The 12,202-nt window shown below is 37.4% G+C and overlaps 1 protein-coding gene across 1 annotated transcript in view; it reads left to right on the forward strand.

Annotated features, from left to right (window-relative positions):
* Positions 1 to 8,972: 8,972 nt before the first annotated feature.
* Positions 8,973 to 12,202, forward strand: part of Dtna (dystrobrevin alpha) — a 154,089-nt gene continuing 150,859 nt past the window's right edge. The window contains 1 exon segment of the mRNA XM_042675101.1: positions 8,973 to 9,105. The gene's annotated coding sequence lies outside the window, so the exon portion shown is untranslated.

Below are 12,202 nucleotides of genomic sequence, written 5' to 3' on the forward strand. Positions count from 1 at the left end.
GATGGTCTCTTTTCAAAAGCTGAATGCCTCCCTGACAGGCTCCTGTTCCACATCCCTTCCTGTTTATTGTTCAGCATTCTACCTTCTGCAGTGTCTTATTTCATGTGTTACTGTGAGTCTCTAAACAGAAAGCAGTGCCTGAATACGGAACTGACCAGGGCAATGCGTGAAAGAGAGGGAAACTTCTCCCGGTTGGCTTCAGTGAACTTCTCAGGGCTAGAAATGACAGATGGTCATTTCTTTTTTTTTTTTTTTTTTTTGGGTCCGGTCGTGGGGCCTGAACTCTGGGTCTGGGCGCTGTCCCTCAGCTCTTCAGCTCAAAGCTAGCGCTCTACCACTTGAGCCACAGCGCCACTTCCGGCTTTTTTCTTTTTGCTTATGTGGTGCTGAGGAATCGAACCCAGGTCCTCATGCATGCAAGGCAAGCACTCTACCACTGAGCCACCTTCCCAGCCCCCAGATGGTCATTTCTTAACAATGACAAATTTGCCACAGTGGACACCATACCTAAAGGGTCAATTTATATAAAATTTGTTTTAACTACTCGATGGACCTTCACTCATTCTAATAATGAAATTTATTTAAGTAGATAGAACGAAATGTAGCTTATTACTAACAGCAGTTTATTCAAACAAGTTTGCCAGTCTTGTGTCTTCCTTTGGTATTCTTCTCTAATCTTCCTTTTCTGTAACTTTGTTCTTTGTTTTCTTAATTGCTTGCCTTACTCCCACCTTCCAATTACCTTATATCCTTTATAAAAAGTTTTATTTTGACTACCAGTTTTCCATAGTGATTGATTCTCCTATAAGGCTTGCCTTTTTTCCCAAGTTGTTCAGTTCGTTGTCATGAATGATTAACTTTTACTGTTGACTACTAACATATGATCCTTGCATTTGCTTGCCAGTTTCCTCCATCTCATTGTCTCTGAGACATACACGCATATTACTGGATAGGCAGTAACAGGTCACCTTTCCTCGCTCACCTACCAAATTATTTGTCTTTTCCCAGGGAATTTTACCAAGGAAAGGAGAAACTCAATAGCTTCTATCACTACTTTATCTAATCATCTTGGTCATTGCTAAGCTAGGACAGGCCCTCACAGATCTTAGCATGGGTGCTATTCTAACGTGTATTTCAAGTATCTGAGCACAAAGAAGGAGAAGCTAGGGAAACACAGCTAAGATTCCAACAACAAATATTTTTCATCATTGTGGGAACCTGAATGGGTGATTTTTTTCCCTCCCTTGCACACTTCGCCTACACTGACCCAATTAAATTATCTACTTCCACATCAGTTGGTTATAGTTTCTCATCCGATGTTACATCTACATTTACATTTTCTCTATCTGTATTCTTATCTCCCCATCTGTAGTGTACATCATTTGTGTTTCTTTCAGTGCATCTAGTACAATGAGTGCTTTAGGAAGGCACTTAATTAAATTTTATTGAATTAGAAGTCATTTCATTCTAGAATATATTGCACAGATGAAACCAGGAAGCAATCACTTCTAGTACTGTATATGCAGACTAAGAAAATGAATTATTTCTAAGAATGAACTCATAGGAATCTGCCTTTAACTTTACTGGTTGACTTGATTTTTCAGAAACATCCTTCCCTTTTCTCTCTCAGTGAGGGAGACTATCCTGTCACATAGAGACATCATTATGGTTGTACAAACACACTTGGGTTTATAGGTTACAGGATGATCACAGAAGGTGACAACACAGGTCCTTGGGGACTTACCTGAAAGTCAGGCCCTCAGATCACACAGATCTGTTGCTCTCCCAACAGATTCAAAAGCTCTGATCATTTTATATGAATTTGGGCTCACTCACTTTAGGAGCATCCTAACTCCTTAACTCTCTGGAAATCTTTTCATTTTGTTTTCCTCAGAACAGATTTGTGTTTGGGAGAAGGGTTGTTTCTCAAGGTCCATCTTGTTTTGCCATCAGGAGAAGATAGCTCTGGAATGCTATATGATTGTCCTATGTGATTGACCAAAACCAAACAATGTCAATTACTTTCAAGTTAGCTCCTATTCCTGACCTGACCCATTCATGGAGTTTCACAGGCTGATACTATGACTCCACACTGGAATAAAGAAGGAACCCCTAAGGATGAATTGCTTTTAGAGTTAGGATGAGAAGATAGCAAAAGGAATTGTGACTTGGGGTTGTATTAAGGACCCCTGTTTCTCCACTCATGCTAAAATAATAATGGTGGAACAGGAGCAAGTTACTTAAACTCATTTGGCTTCGATTTCCTCATCAACAAAATCAATGAGCTGAAGATTTGACTAAATTATAGATATAAATTCTATGAATTCTAAAATGTTGTGCTTACATTTGCTAATTTAAAATTAATAATCGCAGTATGTTCACAAGAAATAAAAATTAAAATTAAAAAAATAAAATAAAATTAATAATCACAGCCAGGTGTTGGTGTCTCATGCCTGCAATCCTAGTTACTCAGGAGGCTGAGATCTGAAGATCATGATTTGAAGCAGTAAAATCTGTGACACTATGATCTCCAATAAAAACTACTTTTAAAAAGCCAGAAGTGGAGCTGTGGCTCAAGTGGAAAAGTGTTATTCTTGAGCAACAAAAGCTCAGGGATAGTACCTAGGCCCTGAGTTCAAAACCCAGGACACACTCTCTGTCTCTCTGTCTCTCTCTCTCTCTCTCTCCTTCTCTCCTTGTCTGTCTTCCTCTCTCACTCTCTCTTTCTCTCTCTCTCTCTCTCTCTCTCTCTCACACACACACACACAACACACACACACACACACACACACACACAAATTAATAATCTCCTCATCCCCAGAAATGTATTCTAAGGAGACAACCTTAGATACAACCAAATAAACAAATAATTATACATGAAAGTAAACTGATTGTCTAAGAGACATGGGAGGAGTTAAATGCATATTTAAGAATAAGGAAGGAGTGGGGTACCAGTGGCTCACGCCTGTAATCCTAGCTACTCAGGAGGCTGAAATCTGAGGATTGTGGTTCAAAGCCAGCCTGGGCAGGAGAAGCTGTGAAACTCTTACCTCCAATAAACTGCCAGAAAACACAGAAGTGGCACTGTGTCTCAAGTGGTAGAGCACTAGCCTTGAGCTGAAAAGCTGAGGGACAGCACCTAGGTCCAGAGTTCAAGCCCCACACCGACAAAAAAAAAAGAATAGGGAAGGCTAAATAAATTCTGATGCATCCAAATAGTAGACTTTGATGCTAGTATTTTCAAAGAATGTACATGTCAATGTAGTATAGTGCATGTTTCATTAAATTGAAGATAATATTCAGAATTATGCAAGGTTTTAAACATGGCAAGTAATTCATAAAGATGTTAATATTGGTTACATTTCTTAACTGAATTATGAATGTTTTTAATGTTTCAGAAATCTCTTCTATATTCTTCAACTTCTCTGAAATACAAACATACTACTTTCAATAAGAAAATGTACAAGTAGTGTAACTTTTATTATAAATTTAAAATTATACTTTTTTATTTTTATTAAAATTAAATCCAGAATATAATTATAAATTGAAATTTTTAAAGAAATAAAAATTATAAATACAGAATTTTCAGAGTCAGCTTCCATAAATGAGTGAGGTGAAATGATACATTGTATTAGGTAATTAATAAGATTTTTTTTACTGTTATTGCTGTTTTTGTTTTCTCTTCCTTTTGTCTTGATTTTTAGTATGTTGTATTGTATTTGGGAGGGTAAGGGGGCACAGAAAAAGTGGTACAAATGATGAAGAAATACAACAATGGTGCTTACTAGATACTATGTGGAAAATGAACTGTATATGGAGGGAAAATTGAGGGAAAAACTGGGAGAGAGGGAGGGAAAGAGAGCCATGATTAAAAAAGAATTGTACTCATTACTTGACTCATGTAACTGTAAACCCCTGCATATCACTGATAGAATAATAATATAAAAAATTAAAAAGTAGGATACATAGTCATCACTTTCATAGAGTTATTTTAAAATAGGATATTTTATAGTAGTGTATCTATTAAGACACAGTTTTCTTTCTATGTGGAAGCTAGATTTAGCTAATAACGTTGTAAGTAAATGAGTTGGATGATATGCAAGTATATACAAATGTATACACTCAAATAGTTTAATTCCTTAAAAAGGTAAAATAAACGTTCAGAAAAATAAAACACCAGGAGGCAGGTACTCAAAAGGTGTGGGGTGGGGTTCAAGGAGAAAAAGGTAGAGGAATGAAGAGCAGAAGAGGAAGAAGATGCAACCAAGAATCCAATGTATTTGCTACAAAATTATGAAGAGCGAGGGAAGGAGTAGGTAGGGGATGGATGGGTAAAAATGTTGAAAAGTGTGACAAGAAACATATTTATGAACTGCTTTGTTAAATGACAAATTCTTTGTACAACTACTTAAAGATAATCTTTTAAAAAAAAGCAAAGAAGTTCTATTAATTCAGTTCAAAAGTAGAGTGTATACTTTGAAAACATATTAAGGGTGAAATCAAATATATTGCTTTTGTTACAAATGGAGATGTTTATCAACAGTCTTGCTGTTTGGTAGGAACAAAAATAGAATAGATACTAATATGATTCATATTTTTAGGTCAGCTGCTCACAGTAGCCCAAGAATCAGTGTGCTTGCAAAAAAAAAATTTAGTCAGTATCTCACTATCTCTTTTTGTGTGGCTAATAACAAGCGTTCTTAATATAAACCAGTGCTTTAACAAGGAGGCCATTTGTGGTCTCCAAAAATAGTTTTAAAATGTTACCTGAACAATGACATTTACAGAGGTTCGATTATTTTGGCTTGTTTCGTGAACATTGCCAGCCTATACATTTTGTGTGGTTTAATTCAAACTTGTAACCTCTGAGCTGGAGTGATTCATAGGGGTTTGTGGGAAATTAGGTGTTCACTCCTCCAGAAAGAGAGCAGTGAAGCAGATAACTTCCTAAACTCCCAGTCACTGATGTGGAACCAGGGCTCTGCAAACAGACATCCTGGGGGTACTTTCCAAATTATCCCATAGGCCACTAAAACACTTTTAACTTCATGTGATTGAATTGTTTCTATGCAGTTAAGTGGATAACCCTGCACAAGTTCTGTTATAAGTTCTGTTCACGGGAAGAGGGTGTTTTGAACTTCATGAAATCAAGTTCACTGTATCTTGTTGTATAAGGAGAGACAATCAAAGGAGCTGGTTTATCATCAGACAAAAGGTGCACCTCATGTTTTGCCATTATATTAAATGCTCTAGCTTCAGTATCTAGTAACTGCATAGGCTCATAAAGTTTACAAAATGAAGAATTAGATGCAAGTAATGGCCACTGTCTGTAGCAACAAAAAAATGCACAAGGTAAAGGTGCCCAAAGCAATGCATGCAAACACTCTTCAGCCAGACATACATGAGAAGAGGTATGAATTATTCAAATTGTGGCTGTATTAGTCTTTCCTCTCCATACTGCCTGAAAGCAGATTAGCTGCTGCTAATTTGCCAGTGTGGCTGCTTCTTGTCTTTTTGACTGTTCTATCTCATGCACTTTGTAGGATTGGAGCCTCGTGAGTCACAACACTGGAAGATTTTTGAGGGTTGTAGCAGTGCCAGAGCTATTTTAATCATCTCAACTGATTTGTTGTAGGGCTTTTCTTCTTCTTCCTGTAATATATAACTTACACATTTGGTTTATTCTTTCTGGCAATTTATCTGGAATTAATGTTGTGGGCTTGTTTTTCTTTTGTTTTGTTTTGTATGTGACATCCAGCTATATTAACCCCTGGCTGATGTTTGTATTATATCTTCATGGAGATTTTAATGCTAATTTTCCAGTGTCATTGGTTTTGTAATTTCCTGAAGTAGACATCTATGGAGAAAAGCAGTTAAGACTCTATACTGGTAAGTAATTTAAAATACTTGTTATAGATCAAGGTGACATTTTAGGTGTGAGTTTACTGTTAAGGTTCCAGGTCAGTCCAAGCAACAGAAAGAAAATAGAGAAAGAAAGAAAATAAAGAAAGAGAGAAAAGAGAAAGAAAGAAAGAAAGAAAGAAAGAAAGAAAGAAAGAAAGAAAGAAAGAAAGAAAGAAAGAAAGAAAGAAAGAAAGAAAGAAAGAAAGAAAGAAGGAAAGAAAGAAAGAAAGGAAGGAAGGAAGGAAGAAAGAAAGAGAAGGAGGAGGAAGGAGGAAGGGAAGGAGGAAGGAAGGAAGGAAGGAAAGAAGAAAGAAAAAAACAAGATCTTGTTTTCAAAATAAAGCTAGGAATAGTAGGTCAGCTCTGTAATCCCAGCTACTTGAGAAGCAATTATTGCAGGAACATGGTCCAAGACCAGCCTGAGCAGAAATGTGAGACCCTACCTCACAAACAGTAAAAGCAAATGGATTTGGGATGGCTTGAGTGATAGAGTGCTTGCCTAACAGTTGCCAAGCCTTGATTTCAAGCTCCAGTATAACAAAAAAGCCACCTCCTTTTAAAGACTGCTATTAATAATCTACTATCAATAAATTATTTTAAATGAAATCTATGGAGCAGGATCTGGAGATTCTCGCCTGTAATATGACTACTCAGGAGGCTGGGATCTGAGGATTAAAGTTCAAAGTCAGCCTGGGCAGGAAAGTCCATGAGACTCTGATCTCCAATGAAGCACCAAAAAAGCTACAAGTAGAGGAGTGGCTGAAGTGGTAGAGCACTAGCTTTGAGCAAAAATGCTCAGGGACAATATCTAGGCCTCAATTCAAGCCTCAGAACTCACACACACACACACAGAGCAATCTATGAACACACTGATATCTTTCATGGCAGATTCCTATTACTCCATTTAATTCGTGAAAGTATCACTAATAGATGATGTGACCATTATTTATGAATGCAATATAAATACTGCAATGAACTGCTTTATGTACTGTTTTCCTTTCATATTTAAAATCAAAGGTGCTTTGTAGATCAAGAAGATAATGACAAGTTGCATTGTGAGGGTTAAAATTAGTTTGTGACTTTAGCTAAGTATCACCATGCCACAATACTGTGAAACTTATGTAATCACTTAATCACAGTAAAGACATAAAAATAATAATATCAAAGATCTAAGACATCCACTTCCAACTCTAACCCTCTTCCTATATTCCATATCACAGTGGGTTGTGGAGCAGTCTGGATTACTCATTTTCTCATAGATGAGCTGGAGATGAGGACAGCTGCCCCAGCTTTTTACATAAAGCCGTCACTGTGTTTATTCTGTGTTGTCATCTAACCTCATACTGCAAGTCACCTGACTAATAAATAATGTGTATCTGGTTAAAAATAAATGCCAGCATCAGGGAGAAGTCAGGTGTCATTGAACTTTCTCATTGGTCCTCTAGTTCAAAAACCATAAACATATTAAGCACTCAATAAATCCAAAGTCAAAGCGTGGTGCTTCTTTTTCCTAACTATTCAGGAGTTTTGACCGAAAGAGCCCTGCCTACACCAAAATCTTTTTCCAGTTATCTGAGACAGAAAGAGGAATGGAACAAAGTTCTTTGTCCTTAGGGACTCCATGTTTGGAGAGAGATGAGAAAGCTATGTTCACAGAGTTGAGTCAGCAAGAGAAACATTAGCTTATGATTTAGAAATTGGAAATATATTGGGAAAACAGCAAGACTTGCAAGCAGCCAGAAACCAAGAGAGGCCTGAGGAATAGTACACAGGGCCCCAGAGGACAGGAGGACAGAGCTCCTGCTGGGACAGGTGTAAGTAGTGGTAGGGAAAGACTCAGGTGACAGGAAGCTCCAGGTACCAAGACTTCATCAACCTTTCCTTCAATGAGTAGGAAACTGAAGGTGACTCTTTACCTCTCTGCCATAGACACTGGAGAGACCCAGAAGTGTTCTAAGTTAAACCTGTCCCAAACTCTAGGTCTTCCTTTTAAGATCTAGCCCTCTAATACAATTGAGTTGTTTCTGGAAAAACCACATCACGATAGATCTAAATTTATGATTATTGTCAAATAGAACTGAAACCGATCTGTTGAACTAATGTTTAAATACTGGACTTTGATAACAAGAAAGTGAAGAAGTTTACCTCCCACATCTAAGCTAGGATTGAAAGTTTCTTCTGTGGAGGAAAAAAAATACCTTTTTTTTTTTTTTTTACTTTGTTTTATTGTGAAAATACTGTACAGAGGGGTTACAATTACATGGGCAAGATAGTGAGTACATTTCTTATCAAGCATTGTTGCCTCCTCCTTTGTTTCCCCTTCCCATCTCCCACCCATACCCCTCCACCCCTTCCACCACCACCACCACCCCCCTGCCAAAGTTGTAAAAAAGTTCATTTTTTGACATAACAACTTGTACATCTCATTGTTGTAATAGATCCACCTGTATCCCTATTTAAACGATTTGTTTTTGCTCTTCCCCTCCACAAATTATACCAACATCAAATACAGTGAGAGCAGGGGTTATACCATGGGGGAGGGACATACAAAGCAACAACAAAAAAAATACTTTGAACCTAGCCCTTCATATATATAACTGATGTATGTTCTCAGCATCTGTGTTTACTGAATAAATTAATGTATTTTTTAATGTTTTAAAGGTGCTGTGAGATTATTTCCTATCGATTTAGTAACTGGCATTTAAACATATTCATTTGGCAGACTTCGTAGGAGATAATGATCAGTATTTCAAGAGATTAGTGGTGATTTCATTAGCTTAAATGCTGTGGGAGACCTTTTATTCTATTCTGTTATTTGGTTTTCTTTTCACGTCTTGTCCCCCCTTGTTCATAGAGTTGAGTCAGCAAGAGAAACATATTCAAACTAGACTTGTCATACAGAAAAAAAAATCTGACTTTGTCAGGGTGGGTGGAGGGGAAAAAAGCAACTTTTTGTCAGTCTTTTGTATTTCAGCAGCTGGATTCGCTGCTACCATAGCAACGGACCACATGATGAGGTGTATTAGATTGCTGTGTGTTGAGGACTAGGAGAAGAATGAACACAGCTTTTTATTGAAGTTAAAGGTTACTTGGGAGCTTCTCCTGTGGAAATGTGTAAGGTCAAATACTAGCGCTCTCAGCATATGTAGTGTTCCTGATGAAGAATTAGGGGCACGTTGGTGCATTTAACTGCAAAACCAGGTAAGATCTAATTGGATCTTTGAAACTGAACTCTCTCACTTCGGCTGTGGTAGCATAACTTACTGGGTGGAATTTCACTGCTGCCCCCACCCCCACCCCTTCATGGGCACAGGACACATTTCACATTTCTCCTTCCCTTCTCCTAACTCCCCTGCTTCTGATTTCATCTGTTCTTAATTGCAAAGTCTAAAATGTTGGAAGCCTGAACATGCTTTGAATTGTTGTAGTTCCACGGTGTGTATGCCTGTGTGTGAGTGTAAATCAAAGAAAGAAAACTAGAAAGGAAGAAATAAGAGCATAATAATTACTGTGTCTTTAGCTCTAGGTGAGACTCAGGAAAGTAGTCCCTTATTTTGTCTTTTAAAATGGTCTACTTTTCTTAGAGGACACCTTGATTGTTAGTGGTAAAAGTCCTGAGCTACTTGTCTAGTACTTATTTAAGCAGTAAGGCAAAGTTTTCTAGCAGGTTATTTATAAAAGGGGTTTTCTTATATGTGGGCTTTTATTTTCCTCCTTGAATCATATTACAGCAAGCCTCATTCAACATGAACAGTTCAGTTTTATAATGTTTGCCATGTATTGTATTTCCATCAGTAATCTATTCTTTTAGACATTGTGACTGTAGGTGTGCTAGAGGTTTAAAAAAAAAGAAGTAAATACAATATGGGTGCTTCTAAAATGAATTCTTTTTCTGGGAGGCTGGTAAGAGCCGAATGTAAACAATTCAGTGTGGGTTGGTGACATCAATTCCCAGAGCACAGACTCTGCCTCCTCCTGCGTTGTTTATGTGTTGTGTCGCTCTAGCAGCTTGTTGGAAAAGAGACTTCAAGATGCATAAAACACATTCATGAAGAGGTGGAGAATTAATAGTTTATTTTTATTCCTTGCAAATAGCTTTTACAGATGTTATGTGCTTGCTTTTATCATAAAATGTTAGAAATTGTTCTGCTTTCCAGCAAAGCACTAACCTCTATAACATCAATACTTTGTGCAAAGTTGGGAGTTTTTAGAGAACAAATCTTAAGAGTAGCAAGGTGCTACTGTGGTTGTAGCCCAATGCCTATCCACATGCAAGGTTTTCACGAAGGAAAATCTTTGAAAAGTACTTTGGCAGTGAGGTTAAAGCCATGATTCGCAACTAAATGATACTAATTAGGATAAAAGCAAATAAATCACTCCAAGTCTAGCCATATACTATACTTTCTTCATGGGGAGATTTTGATTTTGTTAGCCCCATCTACAGTCTGGTTTTCCTCATTATTTCCTTAGACTATAGTTGACACTTGTCAAAGTTCTCTCCCACATTCAAGCAAAGGATTATGATCATCACTATTCAAAACAAAATTCTGTCAGGCTTTCAAATAAAAAGAACTCCTTCCAGTGTAACAAATACCAATTTAATTGTTAATAGCATCTTGTGACATTTGTAAAAGATGTATGCCTTGTGTTTGAATTCATTCTTTGCTTTTTCTTTTTGTTGCTTTGAGTACAGTACAAGCTCTGAGTATTTTCTTCAACACATAAAAAAGTTTCCCAAGCATTCCTTGTTCTCACCAGAGAATCAGAGATTCCCAAAAACTGATGAAAGATGGTGCCAGGTGATAGATTGTACAGTGTAAAATTCTCAAAACTGGCTATTTCTGGGGTAAAAAGTGGTCTCTTTATTAAAGAAAAAATAAAAGGGAAAGGGGAAAGAGTGAGGCAAACATAAACACAGTGAGAGAACACAAGGAAAAAAAGAGATAGGAACTAAAGCCAAATGTGTGATCTCTGTTAGGTTTTTCAAAAGAGATAGCCAAGTAAGAACAGCACCACACATGTGGTATTCAGGTAAGGGGTAGGTTTATTCAGTAGACCTGCTGGGACCAGGCCAGGTTGGCCCTCCACGCAGCTGGGAAAGGCCTGGGAAAGAGAGCTGGGAAAGAGCTGGGAAAGGGAGAGAAAAGAGCTAGAAAAGAAGGGGCGTCTGAGAAAGGTGGGAAAGAGAGAGCTAGGAAAAAGAAGGGAGCTGGGAAAGAGAAGAGAAGGAAAGAGCTGAGAAAGAGCTAGAAAAGAGCAGAGAGAGAGGGCGTCTGGGCCTGGGCTAGGCCTTATCTAGGGTATGGGCAGAGAAAGGTGTGGCTACATCAAATTCAGATGTGACCTCAGAGGATGCAGATGTGACCTCTTCCAGGTGTCCCAGTTGCCTAGGTAACGCAGGTACTGGGTGGAGACTTTGCTGTGAGGAGGGTGGAGTCTGCTCGCCATCCAGGAGTGGACCTTACAATCTCTTTCTGAAGTTCTCTTCTTTCCCATAGTACCCGAGTGGGTTAAGTACCTATGAAAGAAGATATAGAGTATGAACTAGGTAAAACTGTTAAAAAAAAAAAAACTATCATTTTACTATTCAGTATTGAAAATGCATGATAACACAGAGTTAGCTCCTTTTTGTTGATTCAGTTTTTGTTTGTTTTTTTTTTAAAAATCCCTATAGTTGAGTTTGTTTCACTTCATGTTGTGGGCTAAGATATTTCCCAGCATATCTACTAGCCCTAAAAGTGTGCAAAAGCCAAGATATCTGTTCATCTGACACTAGACTTTATGTACACATCCATTTCTGAGGTCATTGTCACTGAGAGGTCAGAAGGTAGGATCTTTTGCCAGTTGTTTCTGTACATTATAAAAAGCAAAGTTTGCTTTTCCTTGGCTTTAAATAAGAACACTTTTACTGAATATTTTTATCAACTCCTGTTTAAATCATGCTTTCCTGATCATTTTTGATCAGCTGGTAGTAGTCTTTCCTAGTATTTTAGCTTTAATTTGTAGAACTCATAAACTCTTAGACAACTAATTATCTGTAAACATTTACCTTTATTAAGGAGAGAGATATAATAGTCATGATAAAGGAGAATTGCATCGGTTTACTTGGCCTCTTCTAAAATGTTATAATAATTTTTGAACTCTCAAGACAATATTTCTAAATAGGTAATTAGCCCAATGAATGACTCAATATTAGCTCTGTATATCATTTTGAAGAGTTGTTACTTTGAACCTTTACTTCATTACAGTGGACTTAACTGTTGACCATTATATAATTATTTTGTTTACTAGTTTTGTT

This window comes from Dipodomys spectabilis, unplaced genomic scaffold (genome assembly GCF_019054845.1).
Source record: "Dipodomys spectabilis isolate Male_0828 unplaced genomic scaffold, ASM1905484v1 ptg000024l, whole genome shotgun sequence".
In the NCBI taxonomy this organism is placed as follows: domain Eukaryota; kingdom Metazoa; phylum Chordata; class Mammalia; order Rodentia; family Heteromyidae; genus Dipodomys; species Dipodomys spectabilis.